Genomic DNA, 16,192 nt, shown 5'->3' with positions numbered 1-16,192 from the left:
TCCTGGCTGCTCCTTGCAGACCTTAAGTGATGGAACAGCATTAGCCACCCTCCAGTCTTCCAGTAACTCATTGTGTCTGTTGATAATATAAATATCTCTATAAGGGATACTGCAATCTCTTCCCCAGATTCCCACAATATTCTAGGATCGACCTAATAAGTGACTGAGGATTGATCTACCTTTATTTGTTTTATGATTCCAGCACTTATTCTTCTCTTTTGAGGATTCTTTCCAAGATATCGCTATTTATTTCCCCAACTTCTTGAGCTTCCATGTCTTTCTCCACAGTAAATTCTGACAACACTATTTTGTCTAATATCTCACCCACCTCCTGACAGTTAAGGTGCCCTATTCTCTACTAAGTTATTCTTTAGCCCTTATTGAAACTTGTGTAAAGGTTTCTGAAAATTCAAATAAACCATATCTTCGGTACAACCACCCCTACACCTGTATCTATACTGCCATTTATATTCACACCAATAAAAATAAAATCCAACAGGCTCAAAAACACATTCTCTTTTTATTAAAAGCATTTCTAAGGGTCCAGTTATTGTTCATTGACATATCCTTTCAAACATATTTCAGCTCCCGACCTACTATCTGGCGAACTCTGTTTGGTTTCAGACTGGCAGCAGAAAGGGTTATGGGAGTTCGTGTTTATCAATCTGAAAAAGGTGGCTCACAGGGTCAGCAGGTAATAGGGGTTTTGGAAATAAGGAGGGTCATAGGGACTGAAGGACATTATGGAGATAGGGAGTGATGTGGGGTCTGTATGAGATTATGGACACAGAGAGTGCAGTGGTGACTGAAGGACATTATGGAGATAGGGAGTGCTGTGGGGCCTGAAAGGGACCAAAGGGATCTGCAGGGCTGTTGGGCCTGAAGGAGGTTTCACAGATCAGGAGGATCATGGGGATTGAAGGAGGTTACTCTGAATGGGAGGGTCGTTGGCTCAGGATGTGATTATGGAGATAGGGAGGGTCGTGGGGCCTTTTGGAGGTTATGGAGTTAGGGAGGTTTGTGGGGAATGATTCAGGTTACTTAGATAGGAAGGGACTGAAGGAGTTTATGGAGATAGGGAGGGCTGTGGGGACTGATGGAGGTTATATAGATAGTAAGTTTATAGAGAAGCACAGGAAAGAAGAGCAGGTATCGGCCATTTGACCACAGAGTCAGTCCCACCATTCAATATGATCACGACTGATCATTAACCCAATACAGTATTCCTGCTTTCACACCTTACTCTGATATTATAGTAACTACTGGCATTTAGTGATACAGCGGGCTGTAGTAACTGGGACAGGGGTGTGGGGGGTGGTGGTGTCTTACAGAGATAGGGATGGTTTTGGAAGCTGGGACAGGTGACAGATACAGGGCGGGTGTTAGGAATGGGAGGACTTTACAGGGATTTGGAGGAATGCAGGGATGGGATGTGGTAACAATCACAGGGAAGATTTTGGGAGCTCGATCTGAGACGGGTCCAGCTGAGAACAGAAGGGAGTCAAACAGTCAGGGCAGGCAGGGACAAGGTAGGAGTAATAAATTAAACTGCAAGGGGCCTAACAGGGAAGGCAGATTAACTCAGGGCATGGATAGGAACATGGGACTGGGATCTCATAGCAATTACAGAAACATGGCTCAGGGATGGACAGGACTGGCAGCTTAATGTTCCAGGATACAAATGCTACAGGAAGGATAGAAAGGGAGGCAAGAGAGGAGGGGGAGTGACATTTTTGATAAGGGATAGCATTACAGCTGTGCTGAGGGATGATATTCCCAGAAATACATCCACGGAAGTTATTTGGTGGAACTGAGTAATAAGAAAGGGATGATCACCTTATTGGGATTGTATTGCAGACCCCTCAATAGTCAGAGGGAAATTGCCAAACAAACTTGAAAGGAGATCTCAGCTATCTGTCAGAATAATAGGGTAGGTATGGTAGGGGATTTTAACTTTCCAAACATTGACTGGGACTGCCATAGTGTTAAAGGTTTAGATGGAGAGGAATTTCTTATGTGTGTATAAGACAATTTTCTGATTCAGTATGTGGATGTACCTACTAGAGAAGGTGCAAAACTTTAGGTTCGGAAAGGTTAGGAAATAAGGCAGGGCAGGTGAGTGAGGTGTCAGAGGGGGAGCTCTTTGAGGCCAGCGAACATAACTCTATTTGTTTTAAAATAGTGATGGAAAAGGATAGACCAGATCTAAAAGTTGATGTTCTAAATTGGAGAAAGGCCAATTTTGACGGTATATGGCAAGAACTTTTGAAAGCTGATTGGAGGCAGATATCCGCAGCTAAAGGGACGGCTGGAAAATGGGAAGCCTTCAGAAATGAGATAACAAGAATCCAGAGAAAGTATATTCCTGTCAGGGTGTAGGGGAAGGCTGGTAAGTATTGGGAATTCTGTATGACTAAAGAAATTGAGTGTTTGGTTCAGAAAAAGCAGGAAGCATGTGTCAGGTATCGACAGGATAGATCGAGTGAATCCTGAGAAGAGTATAAAGGAAGTTGGAATATACTTAAGAGGGAAATCAGGAGGGCAAAACACGGACATGAGATAGGTCTGACAAATAGAATTAAGGAGAATGCAAAGGGTTTTTACAAATACATTAAGGAAAAAAGGGTAACTAGGGAGAGAATAGGGCCCCACAAAGATCAGCAAGGCGGCCTTTGTGTGGAGCCACAGAAAATGGGGGAGATACTAATTGAATAGTTTGCATCAGTATTTACTGTGGAAAAGCATATGGAAGATATAAACTGTAGGGAAATAGATGGTGACATCTTGCAAAATGTTCAGATTACAGAGGAGGAAGTCCTGGATGTCTTGAAACGGTTACAGGTGAATAAATCCCCAGGAACTGATCAGGTGTACCCTAGAACTCTGTGGAAAGCTAGAGAAGTGATTGCTGGGCCTCTTGCTGAGATATTTGTATCATCGATAGTCACAGGTGAGGTGCCAGAAGACTGGAGGTTGGCAAACGTGGTGCCATGTTTAAGAAGGGTGGTAAAGACAATCCAGGGAACTATAGACCAGTCAGCCTGACATCGGCGGTGGGAATCCTGAAGGACAAGATGCACATGTATTTGGAAAGGCAAGGACTGATTAGGAATAGTCGATATGGCTTTGTGCGTGGGAAATCATGTCTCATAAACTTGATTGAGTTTTTTGAAGATTTAACAAAGAATATTGAGGAGGGTAGATGATAGATGTGATCTATATAGACTTCAGTAAGGCATTCGACAATGTCCCCTATGGGGGGCTGATTAACAAGGTTCGAACTCATGGAATACAGGGAGAAGTAGCCATTTGGATACAGAACTGGCTCAAAGGTAAAAGACAGAGAGTGGCGGTGGAGGGTTGTTTTTCAGACTGGAGGCCTGTGACCAGTGCAGTGCCACAAGGATCAGTGCTGGGCCCTCTACTTTTTGTCATTTACATAAATGATTTGGATGTGAGCATAAAGGGTATAGTTAGTAAGTTTACAGATGACACCAAAATTGGAGGTGTAGTGGACAGCGAAGAGGGTTACAACAGGATCTGGACCAGATGGGGACAATGGGCTAACTGGCAGATGGAGTTTAATTCAGACAAATGCGATGTGCTGCATTTTGGGAAAGCAAGTCTTAGCAGGGCTTATACATGTAATGGTAAGGTCCTAGGGCGTGTTGCTGACCAAAGAGACCTTGGAGTGCAAGTTCATAGCTCCTTGAAAGTACGGTCACAGGTAGATAGGATAGTGAAGGCGGCATTTGGTATGCTTTCCTTTATTGGTCAGAGTATTCAGTACAGGAGATGGGAGGTCATGTTGTGGCTGTACAGGACATTGGTTTGGCCACTGTTGGAATATTTTGTGCAATTCCGGTCTCCTTCCTATTGGAAGAACTGTTGTGAAACTTGAAAGGGTTCACAAAAGATTTACAAGGATGTTGCCAGGATTGGAGGATTTGAGCTACAGGGAGAGGCTGAACAGGCTGGGGTGGTTTTCCCTGGAGCTTCGGAGGCTGAGGGGTGAACTTACAGAGGTTTACAAAATTATGTGGGGCGTGGATAGGATAGAATAAACAGACAAAGTCTTTTCCCTGGGGTCAGGGAATCCAGAACTCGAGGGCAGAGTTTGAGGGTGAGAGGGGAAAGATATAAAAGAGACCTAAGGGGCAACCTTTTCACGCAGAGGGTGGTACGTGTATGGAACGAGCTGCCAGAGGATGTGGTGGAGGCTGGGACAATTGCAACATTTAAGAGGCATTTGGATGGGTATATGAATGGGAAGGGTTTGGAGGGATATGGGTCGGGTGCTGGCAGGTGGGACTAGATTGGGTTGGGATATCTGGTTGGCATGGACGTGTTGGACCGAATGGTCTGTGTCCGTGCTGTACAACTCTATGACTCTATCACTCAGAGGTTATAGAAATAAACTGTGTGGTCGCATCTGGAGGAGATTAAAGGTATAAAGGTTTGTAGTTACCGAAGGAAATTCCATCAATCGGGACCAGCAGAGTTTACAGAGACTGAGTGTGTTTTAGAGACAGGAAGAGTTCATCGTCATCATTAGAAATGCAGAAACTAATTTATGAGAGAAGCAGGGTCACTCTGCTTTGTGCCCAGAGACAAGGAGGAGTCTCACAGCTGGAGGAGGTTACTAAGGTACAGAGCTTTTTTGTTGTCGTGACGGGAAGGTTACAGAGATCATGAAGGTAGTAGGAGTTCAAAAAGGTCAGAAAGACAGGGAGGTTTCTCAGGTCTGGAAAGGACTACACTGACCAGGATGGCTTAAGGAACTGAAGAGTTGTTTTTCTTCAGTTAAGGAGAGATGTGACAGAACCCGGGATTAAAGGCAAAGGCAGAAACTTGGAGAGTTTTACTGATATGAGGAGCTTACAGGAATAAGCAGGATTGTAGGGGCTGATAGAGAGAGGGGAAGTGGTATCGATGAAACAGACAGTGGAGAAACTGACAGACAGAGGGAGGGTTCTGTGGAACAGATGAATTTACAGACAAGATGATGATAATGAAGCCTGAGACTTTTCTCATGTTCCTTGCCCAGCATTGTTCCTACATCATGCCCTCAGGGTCTGAATTAAAGTCCACTAACTCCTCCCTGTGCTGTTTACTGTGAGTGATCTTACCGGATGCAGGATTTACTGAAGGCTCCAGATCTCCCTCTCCATCTCTCTCTGGCTGACCAACTGTCTTCAATGTGGTGATGGCTGAGGCAGGAATTGGGAATTCTGCTGAGTCCGGGACATCAGGAATACCTACAGGTGACAGAGAAGTAGACAGAATGGGAAATTAGACTGATGCAGTGAGGGTTACACATGGAGAATGGCCCTGAGTCCCACAGAGATCTGGAAAATCCCTGTCTCCATCCATGGCCTGTGCAGTTGCTTCCCTCTGGAGTGGAGAATGCTGTTGGCTCAGGATCTGGAGTAGCTGCAAGAGTGAGAGACACTGACAGAGGCAGCAATTAGACCCACACAGTGAGGGATATCACATGGAGAGAGACTGAGTGATATCAGCAGAGTGCAGGAATGTATCAGGATCACACAATGGTATCATCAGAAGTGGTTCTGACCAGTGAGCACTGCTCCCAGTACTCAGGGAGGACTGAGCTATTTTATTGGGATAGGCTCCTCTGGGACCAGGACTATGCAGTGTGCTATAAACGGACACAGATGAGGAGGACAGGTCTGAGGTGAATGGAAATTCCCAAGTCCAAAGAGAAAGGTTGAAATATTGGAACACCATCGAGATGTGAATGAAGACCAAAAGAAAGAAACAGTCAGGAACTGAGTTTAATTAAAATACGACATTGTCAAACAGATTTGTGACAGGAAATTATTGGTTAAAATAAAGTAAATGCCATTTCCGCCCCTCACAATTCCTCATACACCACAAGTGACATCATTTCCGCCCCTCACATCATCGCTGATGTCACACACTCAGTGAATTCCACGCCCCCCCACTGCCATGTTTGCCACCACTTCCGCCCCCACCAACGCCACTCAGCTGCATTCTGCTCACACCACCCCCAGGTCCCACTGTCACCATCCCTGCCCCCAGAACCCTGAGGGGAACACCACCCCTGCTCATGACTCCAGCCCCATTCCCCCTAACACCACACCCACTCCAGATACAGGCTCCGTCACCTCCCCCAGCTCCACACCTACGCTTGGTCCCAGCTCCCAGTCCTGCCGAGTTTTCACCATCCCCCTGACCTCCCCCTCACTGAGGATGAATGATCAATCCTCAGCAAAGGCCTCACCTTTATCCCCCTCCGTCCACACATCAATGAATTTAATACACGCCGTGACATCGAACACGTCTTCCACCACCTCCGCCTCAGAGCTTACTTTTACAATGAAGACTCCCGCCTATTTTCTGAGGACCCCTTTGCCACCCTCCAATACACTCCATCCACCTGGATACCCCGCGCTGGCCTATTACCTGTCTTCGATTTCTTCATTTCCAACTTCCACCGAGACATTAACTGCCTCAACCTATCTACCCCCTCCCCCACTCCATCCCCTCACCCTCACAAGGTGCAGCCCTCCACTTCCGCTGCTCCAATACCGACCTCACCATCAAACCAGCAGATAAAGGGGGTGCAGTGGTAGTTTGGTGCACTGACCTCTACACCACTGAAGCCATGATGCCAACTCAAAGACACCTCCTCCTACCACCCCCTCTACCATGACCCACCTCCCATCACCAAACCGTCATCTCCCAGACCATACAGAACCTCATCACCTCAGGAGGAGATCTCCCACCCACAGCTTCCAACCTCATTGTCCGGGATCCCCCACTGCCTGGTTCTACCTCCTTCCCAAGATCCACAAGCCTGACCACCCTGGCCGACCCATTGGCTCAGCATGCTCCTACCCCACCAAACTCATGACTGCCTACCTCGACATTGTCCTGTCCCCCAGTCCAGGAATTACCCACATTCATTCGAGACACCACTCACACCCTCCACCTCCTCCAAGACTTCTGCTTCCCCGGCCCCCAACGCCTCATCTTCACCATGGATATCCAATCCCTCTACACCTTCATCCACCATGACCAGGACCTCCAAGCCCTCCGTTTCTTCCTCTCCCGACGTCCACAACAGTACTGTTCCACCGACACTCTCATTTGTTTGGCTGAACTTGTCCTCACCCTTAACAAATTTTCCTTCAAATCCTCCCACTTCCACCAGACCAAAGTGGTAGCCATGGGTCCCATATGGGCCCCAGCTATGCCTGTCTCTTTGTTGGCGACGTAGAACAGTCCATCTTCCATAGTGACAATGGCACCACTCCCCACGTCTTCCTCCGCAACATTGATGACTGCATTGGCACCACCTCGTGCTCCCTCGAGGAGTTTGAGCAATTCATCAACTTCACCAACACATTCCACCCTGACCTTAAATTTACCTGGACCATCTCAGACACCTCCCTTCCCTTCCTGGACCTCTCAATCCCCATTAATGACAACCAACTTGACACCGACATTTTTTACAAACCTACCGACTCCCACAGCTACCTAGATTACACATCTTCCCACCCTACCGCCTGCAAACTTCCCAACCCCTATTCCCAATTCCTCCGCCTCTGCCGTACCTGCTCCCAGGTGGGCCAGTTCCACCACAGAACACACCAGATAGCCTCCTTCTTTCAAGATCGGAATTTCCCTCCCCACGTGGTAACAGATGCCCTCCAACGCATCTCGTCCACATCCCGCACCTCCACCTTCAAACCCCACCCCTCCAACTGTAACAAGGACAGAACGCCCCTGGTGCTCACCTTCCACCCGACCAATCTTCGTATAAATCAAATTATCCGCCGCCATTTCCTCCACCTCCAAACGGACCCCACCACCAGGGATATCTTTCCCTCACCACCCCTCTCCACTTTCCCTCCGTGACTACCTGGTCAGTTCCATGCCCCCCAGAAACCCACCCTCCCTTCCTGGCACCTTCTCCTGCCACTGCAGGAATTGCTAAACCTGCGCCCACACCTCTCCCCTCACCACCATCCAAGGCCCCAAAGGAGCCTTCCACATCCAAAGTTTTACATGCACATCCACCAATATCATGTATTGTATCTGTTGCTCCCGATGCGGTCTCCTCTACATTGGGGAGACTGGACACCTCCTAGCAGAGCACTTTAGGGAATATCTCTGGTACACCCGCACCAATCAACCCCACCGCCTTGTGACCCAACATTTCAACTCCCCCTCCCACTCTGCCGAGGACATGCAGGTCCTGGCCTTCCTCCACCGCCACTTCCTCACCACCCGACGCCTGGAGGAAGAACGCCTCACCTTCCACCTCGGAACACTTCAACCCCAGGGCATCAATGTGGACTTCACCAGTTTCCTCATTTCCCCTTCCCCCATCTCACCCCACCTCCAGCCTTCCAGCTCAGCACCGCCCTCATGACGTGTCCTAATGGCCTATCTCCCTTCCCATCTATCCACTCCACCCTCCTCTCTGACCTATCACCCCCATCCCCACCCCCATTCACCCATTGTACACTTTGCTACCTTCCCCCATCCTCCACTCTGACCTATCCACCTCTTCCCCACCCCATTCACCTATTGTACTCTATGCTACTTTCTCCCCATCCCCACCCCCCTCTCATTTATCTCCCCACTCTGCAGGCTCCCAGCCTCTGTTCCTAATGAAGGGCTTTTGCCCGAAATATCGATTTTCCTGCTCCTCGGATGCTGCCTGACCTGCCGTGCTTTTCTAGCACCAGGGTGTGTGTGTGTACTGTGCTCCCCTCCAGCACTGTATCTATGACATGTTGTGTTAACAGATGTTTGGAGCCCTCTCATTGTCCTTTGCTCTGTGCACTGTGGGTGACCTTACCTCACTACAGGATTTATTGAAGGCTCCAGATCTCCTTTCTCTTTGTCTCTCTCTGGCAGACCAACTGTGTTCAATGTGGTGATGGACGATCCACCCAGCAGCTGGGAAGGCTATTGAGTCAGGACCTTCCTGAATACCTACAGGAGACAGAGAAATAGACAGAATGGGAAATTAAACAGATGCAGTGAGGGTTACACATGGAGAATAGCACTGAGTTCCACAGAGATCTGGAAAATTAAGTAATAGACCCAGATTGCTGGAAGATGTCAGGATCACACAGTCGTGTCGGAAGAATGGGTTTAGCTTCATGATGCCCTGATATCAGTGCTCAGGGATGAGCACCCAGTGAGCAGGTGAAGTAATGGCCGAGTGGTATTATTGCGAGAGAATGTATCCAAAACCTCAGCTAATGTTCAGGGGAGACAGGATTGAATCCCACCATCTGAAAAGGAGACATTTGAAATCAATAATTTTAAAAATAATAATTAACAATCCACTAATAAGTATGAAACCATTACTGATGTACAACAAATCCAAACACTTGTCCTTTCGAGAAGGACATCTGCCCATCCTCACGTGGTCTGCACGACATCCCCACAGCAAAGTGTTTGCCTCTCAATTACCCTCTGAAATGGCCGAGCAAGTTACTCAGTTCAAGGGCTTCTAGGACTGGGAAAGAAAGGCTGGTCAGACAGAGACTCACACATCCCATACCTGATTTTAAAAAAAAATCTATTAGGATGGTCCCCCTGGAACTGTGCTGGGACCAGTGTCCTGGCCAATCATGTCGGTAGGTTTATGGACAGGGCATTAAACTGACAGAGAGGATGCAGGTGAAAGGACCTCTCCAAATCCAAAGGGAAAAGGTGAAGCAATGGAACAGCGTGGGAATGTGGCTGAAGACAAGCAGAAAGGAACAGGATGGGACAGAGTTTAACTAAAATAGTACATAAGCAAATAGATTGGTGACAGAAAATTGTGGAAGAGAGAATATTATGTTTTTTTTTTGAATGGACAAAGTTGCTGCAATAAGGTCGATGGATTTGTGACACAGAGATAAAAGAGATTTAGACACCAGGGAGACATGGATACAGGGTGAACAAAAATATTCAGTGGTTCGTAATCTTGTGCAAACTCAGGCAAAATGGGCAATGCTAACAATAATGGATAACAAAGGCATTACAGAGAAAGCATTTGGCCGCAGATCATGAAGTAGAGTCAGTCTGAATGCAAATTCTGGCTACTACTTGCCAAGGACACAAGCAGCAGAACAGTTTTAGCCAATGAACAGCATTCCATTGCTCATCACTGCATTAAATAGGAACTCATTGGAATTTTTTAACAAAGGCATTGTGATAATTTTGAAAACTTCAATATTTGTATAATCTGGGACAATCACACAGTCAACATTGATATTGGAAGGAGTTCGGTTAATTTTTTTTCAGTGTTTCTTTGAAAAACACATTGAGCAACTGTTAAGGGACATAACTATTGCAGAGAGACCGTGTAATGAAACTTAGTGAGTGAATGAGTAATGTCACCTACAGAGATCCTTTGGGAAATTGTGATAAAGTGCAGTTTAAATAAATATAAAGTTTTAAAGTGAATCATAGAAAGGACAAGCTACAACTAGAAACAAAAATAGCCAATGACATGAGTTTGAGAGGAGAACTGACCAAGGTAAACAGGCTAAACAAACTGATATATGTGTCTGTAAATGAACAGTGGAAAACATTTCAAGGGACAATGCAAAATACTCAACAAAAGGACATTCAATTGAAACAGTAAAAACCTCAGCAAGAAATTCCCACTGATCCCTCACTCAGGACAAAAGGGATCATACTCGATTATGAGGCTAAGTAATCACCAAAAAGTACTTAAAATCCTGAAGTGAGAGTGTGTTTTAGGAGTAAATGTTAATGGATTACAATGGGTCTGCTCGCAGGAGGAGGGCTGGGGGAAGGGGAACCACGGTCAGGGTTCATTGACACAATAGGAACAGGGAGAGGTGAAGGTGCTGGAGGTGGTGAGAGTGTTACAGAGAGTGGTCAGGGTGTGACAAAGCCAGTACGGATTGCTGCAGCTGGAGGGGTTTGCAGAGGTAGGGAGGGACATAGGTATTTTTATATATTCATTCATGGGATGTAGGTGCCACTGACTGGAACAACGTTCTTTGATCCCTCTGCTAATTACCCAGATGGTAGCTCAGAGTCAGCCATATTGCTGTGGGACTGGAGTCACATGTTGGCCAGACCAGGTTAGAATATTTGATGTCCTTCCCTAAAGGAGGTTAGTGAACTAGATGAGTTCTTCCTACTGATCAACAATGTTTTAATGGTGGCCCCACCAATGTCTTTTACAGCCACAACATGACATCCCAACTCTTACTCTTAATGCTCTCCCCAATGAAGATAACCACCCCAAACACCTGCTTCACCAGCTGTCTACCTGTGACACCACTTTCAAAGAACTGTCTACCTGCATCCCTGGTCACTGTCTGAGGGCCCAAACATTAATTGTACAAGTCCCACCCTGGTTTGTTTCACCAAAATGGCACACTTCACCTTTATCTAATTAAACCCCATCTGCTATTCTTCAGCCCACTATCCGAGCAGTCCTGTTAATCTTGTTTTGTCATATATAATCTTCTCCACTAACCACTTTCCCACCAATGTCAGTGTCACCCAAGAAGCTTACTTACCAGGAAATCAATATTCCCATCTAAACCATTTATCCAAATGACAAACAACAGTGGACCCACTCCACCGCTGGTCACATGCCTCCAGTCAGAAAAACAACATGTCTCCCACCACCCTCTGTCTCCTACCATCAAGCAACTTTTGTATCCAGTTCACTAGCTCCTCCTGAATGCCATATCCTTTTAACACAGATCAGAGCTTATTACCCAGTTTAACAGACAGAACACAGAATGCAGAACAGTTCTGTCCAAGGCCCTTCAGCCATGATTTCATGCAAACGTTTTATCCGACTGTAAGATCAAACTGTACTACATACCCTTCATTTTACTATTATCCATGTCTCTGTCCAAGAGTCTATTAAATGTCCCGAATGTGTCTAATTTTACAACCACCATTGGCAGTGCATTCCAACCACCTACCATTCTCTATCCTCTGATCCATCCTCCAATCACCTTAAAATTACACCCCCTTGTAATAGCCATTTATGCCATAGGAGGAAAAGTCTCTCACTATTCACTCACTCTGTGCCTCTCATCACCTTGTTCACCTCTACCAAGACACCCTACCCCCTTCTTCTCTCCAATGAGAAAAGCCTTATCTCCCTCAAACTTTCTCCATAAGAACTGCCCTCCATTCCAGGCAGCATCCTGGTAAATCTCCTGTGTACACTCTCTAAAACTTGCACATCCTTCCTGTAAAGACGGGACCAGAACTGAATACAATATTCCAAGTGTGGTCTCACCAGGAAGCTATAAAGATGCAGTAAAACCTCGCGGCTCTTATTGATTTTAAGATGCTAAGGAAAGCCAACACAACCTATGCCTTTTTAACAACCCTACCAACGTGCGTGGTGATTTTGAGGGATCTATGGACACGGACCCCATGATCTCTGTTCCTCCACACTGCCAAATATTCTGCCTTTCACCCTGTATTCTGTATTCAAGTTCGACCTTCCAGAATGAATCACTTCATACTTTTCCAGATTGGACTCCATCTGTCACTTCCAGCCCAGCTCTGCGTCCTGTCAATGTCCCATTGCAACCTCCAACAGCCCTCCCACATTCCCCACCACTCCACCAACCTTCAGGTGATTGGCAAACTTACTAACCCACTCTCCAACATCCACATGCACATCATTTTAAAAAAAAACCCACAAAGAGCAGAGTCCCAGAGCCGACTGTTACAGAACACCACTGGCCAATGAGCTCCAAGATCAATACTGTCCATCTGCTGCCATACTCTGTCTACTCTGTGGTTTCCGATCCTGTATCCAGACAGACAGATTTCCATGTATCCAAAATCATCCTTCTTTTTTGAATGAGCCATCAACGTATTCTGCCATATCCTCAAAGAATTCAATTTGGTTTGTGAGGCATGACCTGACCCCTCACAAACCCATGCTGACTGTCTCTAATGTAACTATGGTTTTCCAAGTAGTCATAAATCCTGTCTTTCGAGTCCTCGCCAATAATCTGCACACCACAGACATTCGACCAAATCTGTAATCCCCAGAATTCAACCTCCATAATATGGTCCAGACTCTACAAATCTTCCCTCCTCTGCCATGTTCCCCAGAAGGGCACTGGAGGGTGGTGGGGATTACAGAGATAGGGAGCGATATCAGGACAGGAGGATTCTGCAGACATTAGGAGGTTTGCAGTGCCAAAAGGAGGCTTCAGTAATTGTGAGGTTTCATGGTGATGAAGGCATTTGAAGAGGGAGGGAGGATTGTAGGGAAATTAGAGGTTTCACAGTTTAGGTGTTTTGTTAGGGCTGTAAGTGGTTACTGAGTTGGGGAGGTTTAAGCACTGGTGGTTGTTACATAAACATGTGGTTTTGGTTGCAATGTCAGGAAGAGGATTCAGGAAGCTGGAGAGTATGGGGTCTGAACGAGGTTACACAAATGGGAAGAGTTGTCAGGAGTGGAGGTGTTTACAGAGACAGTAATGGTCTGATCTGGAGCAGAGGACCCAGACTGGGAGGATTGTGGGGACTGGAGGTGGTTTCACAGGGAGGGAGGACCATAGACCCACAGGAGGTTACAGAAATGTGGAGAGCTGTAGGGCTGACAGGGATTCATGGAGATGGGAATGTTGGGAGGGATGGAGAAGTTTACAGGGATAAGGATGTTTGTAGGACAGGGCTGGATCACAGACAGGGACTGTTTTAGGGAGCTGAGCAGATTACAGAGATAAAGAGGTTTGTATCAACTGGAAGAACAAACAGAGATATGTAGGGTAGTCGTGACTGAAGATGTTTATAGACATAGGAAGGCTTAGGTTCTGGGGGTTATGGAGGCTGTGGAATCTGGATTTCTTTTCGGAGACTGGGATAACAATTTTGGTCAGAGACAGTTTCACAGATACGGGAGCATCGCACAAACAGGAGGAAGTTGTAGAGGAAGGTGACGTTTAAACAGACAGTGGTGTAAGAGCTGGACAAGGTTATGGAGATGGGTAGATGGTGGAGACACAGGAGGAGCTTACATTGACATGGGGGTGATAGTGACAGGAGGGTGTTAAATAGATAGTGGGTTTTGTAGGGACTGGATTGGGAGAGGCACAGGCATGGAGTGAGTTCGACAGATCAGGATTACTGCAGAGACCTGAGAGAATTACACTGATAGGGATGGGGGTCGGGTCTCCACAGACTGTTGGTGTTTAAGGACTGGAAGAGATTTGGTCGATAGGGAGGGATGTAAGAGATGCAGGACCTTATGGAGAGTTGAAGAGTTGGAGCAATTTGCAGAGGTAGGTTTCTCAGACAGGAGTAGGTTATAGATAGTGAGGGTTGTGTGGTCTGAATAAGTCAAAAAGAGGAGAGTTTTCACATCTGGAAGAGGTTACACTGACAGGGACAGTTGAAGAGACTGAAGCAAAACTGCATGGAGAAGGTTACACAGATAGGGAGGTGAGTAGGGACTGAAGGTGAATACACAGACATGGAGGGTTGTATTGTTAGACGGAGCTGAGGGGGATAGGGACTGGTGTAGGGATTTACACAGATAGGGAAGGTTGTGTTTCTGGAAAAGGTTACACTGATACAGACAGTGTTAGGGAGTGTTTGGTGGACTACAGAGGAGCTCAGAGAGAATGTATTATGGGGAGTGGAGGAGATTACAGACACAGAGATGGCTGTCGGTTTGAAAAGAGCTTCTACAGATCCTCAGTGCCATCAAGCTGGAGGGAGATTATAACAGTGAGTGTTGCCAAGACTTAATTACTTCACTGATATAGAGCAGGTCTCAGCATGTAACTGTCAAAGGGAAGTTGAGACAGTCCAGAGGAGTTTTCAGAGATACAAATGTTTACGGGAGTTTCAAGAGGGAAAAATGATTGGGAGAGCTGTAACAAATGGTAATAGTTATAGGGAGGGTTCTAAAAGCAGGAAGAGGTGACAGACATATCGATCTTTGTAAGGACTGGAGAAGGTTACATAGGCAAGGGGTGTTTTAGAGTCTGGAGGAGATTACTGTGTTAAGGAGAATATTGGGGATAAGGCCAGGTGTAAGAGACGGGGATGGTTGATAGGGCTGGACAATAACCTGAATAGAATCGCCATCGTGTGCAACCAGGCCATTCGGCCCAACCAGTCCATTCCAAAACTCTGAAGAGCATCTGACCCAGACCCACCCCTCTACCGATACATTAAACCCTACATTTCTCGTGGTGAACTTACTTAAACCACACATTCCTGAATACTACAGTCAATTTATGATGGCCAATCCACTGATGGTGCAAATATTGGAGACACACACACACACAGAGCAAGGGAGTGACATGCAAACACACACAGTGAGGGAGATACCCGCAGACACACAGCGAGGGAAGGACATGCACACACACCGCGAAGTAGGGACAAGCACACACATGTCGAGAGGGAGGGCATGTGCACAGAAATTGAGAGGGGGCACACACACACACAGCGAGAGAGGACACACAGACATGGCAAGGGTGGGACACACGCACACAGCAAGGTGGTCACGCACTCACACATACAAGGGACGGACACACACACACACACACACACAAAGCGAGGGAGGGGCACGCACACATATATAAACACACACAGAGCAAGGGAGGCACATGTACACAAGCTCACACAAACACAAGGGACAGACACACACGCAAAGCAAGGGAGGGACACGCACACATACATACACACACACAAACACACAGCAAGGGAGGGACATGTGCACACACAGCCAGGGAGAGACACAAACACACAGTGAGGGGATTACCCACAGACAGACAACGAGGGAGGGACACACACACACACACACACACACACACACACACAGAGCGTGGGAGGGACACACAGGCACAGTGGGGAAGTGACACGCATACACACACACACAGCGAGGGTCATACACTGCAAGAGGGTCACACATACTCACAGCAAGAGGGTGACACACACAGCGAGGGAGAGACACGTGCATGCACAAGCACACAAACACAGACACACACAGCGAGGGAGGGACACACATACACACACACCAAGAGAGGGACACACATACACACACACACACGGAGCAAGTGGGGAAACTCACACATACACACCAAGAGAGGGGGACACACACACACACACACAGAGCAAGGGAGGGACACGCACACACACAGCGACACACACACAGAGCAAG

This window comes from Chiloscyllium punctatum, chromosome 33 (assembly GCF_047496795.1).
Source record: "Chiloscyllium punctatum isolate Juve2018m chromosome 33, sChiPun1.3, whole genome shotgun sequence".
Classification (NCBI taxonomy): domain Eukaryota; kingdom Metazoa; phylum Chordata; class Chondrichthyes; order Orectolobiformes; family Hemiscylliidae; genus Chiloscyllium; species Chiloscyllium punctatum.
The sequence above is the reverse complement of the archived record's forward strand: the minus strand, read 5'-3'. Positions refer to the sequence as shown.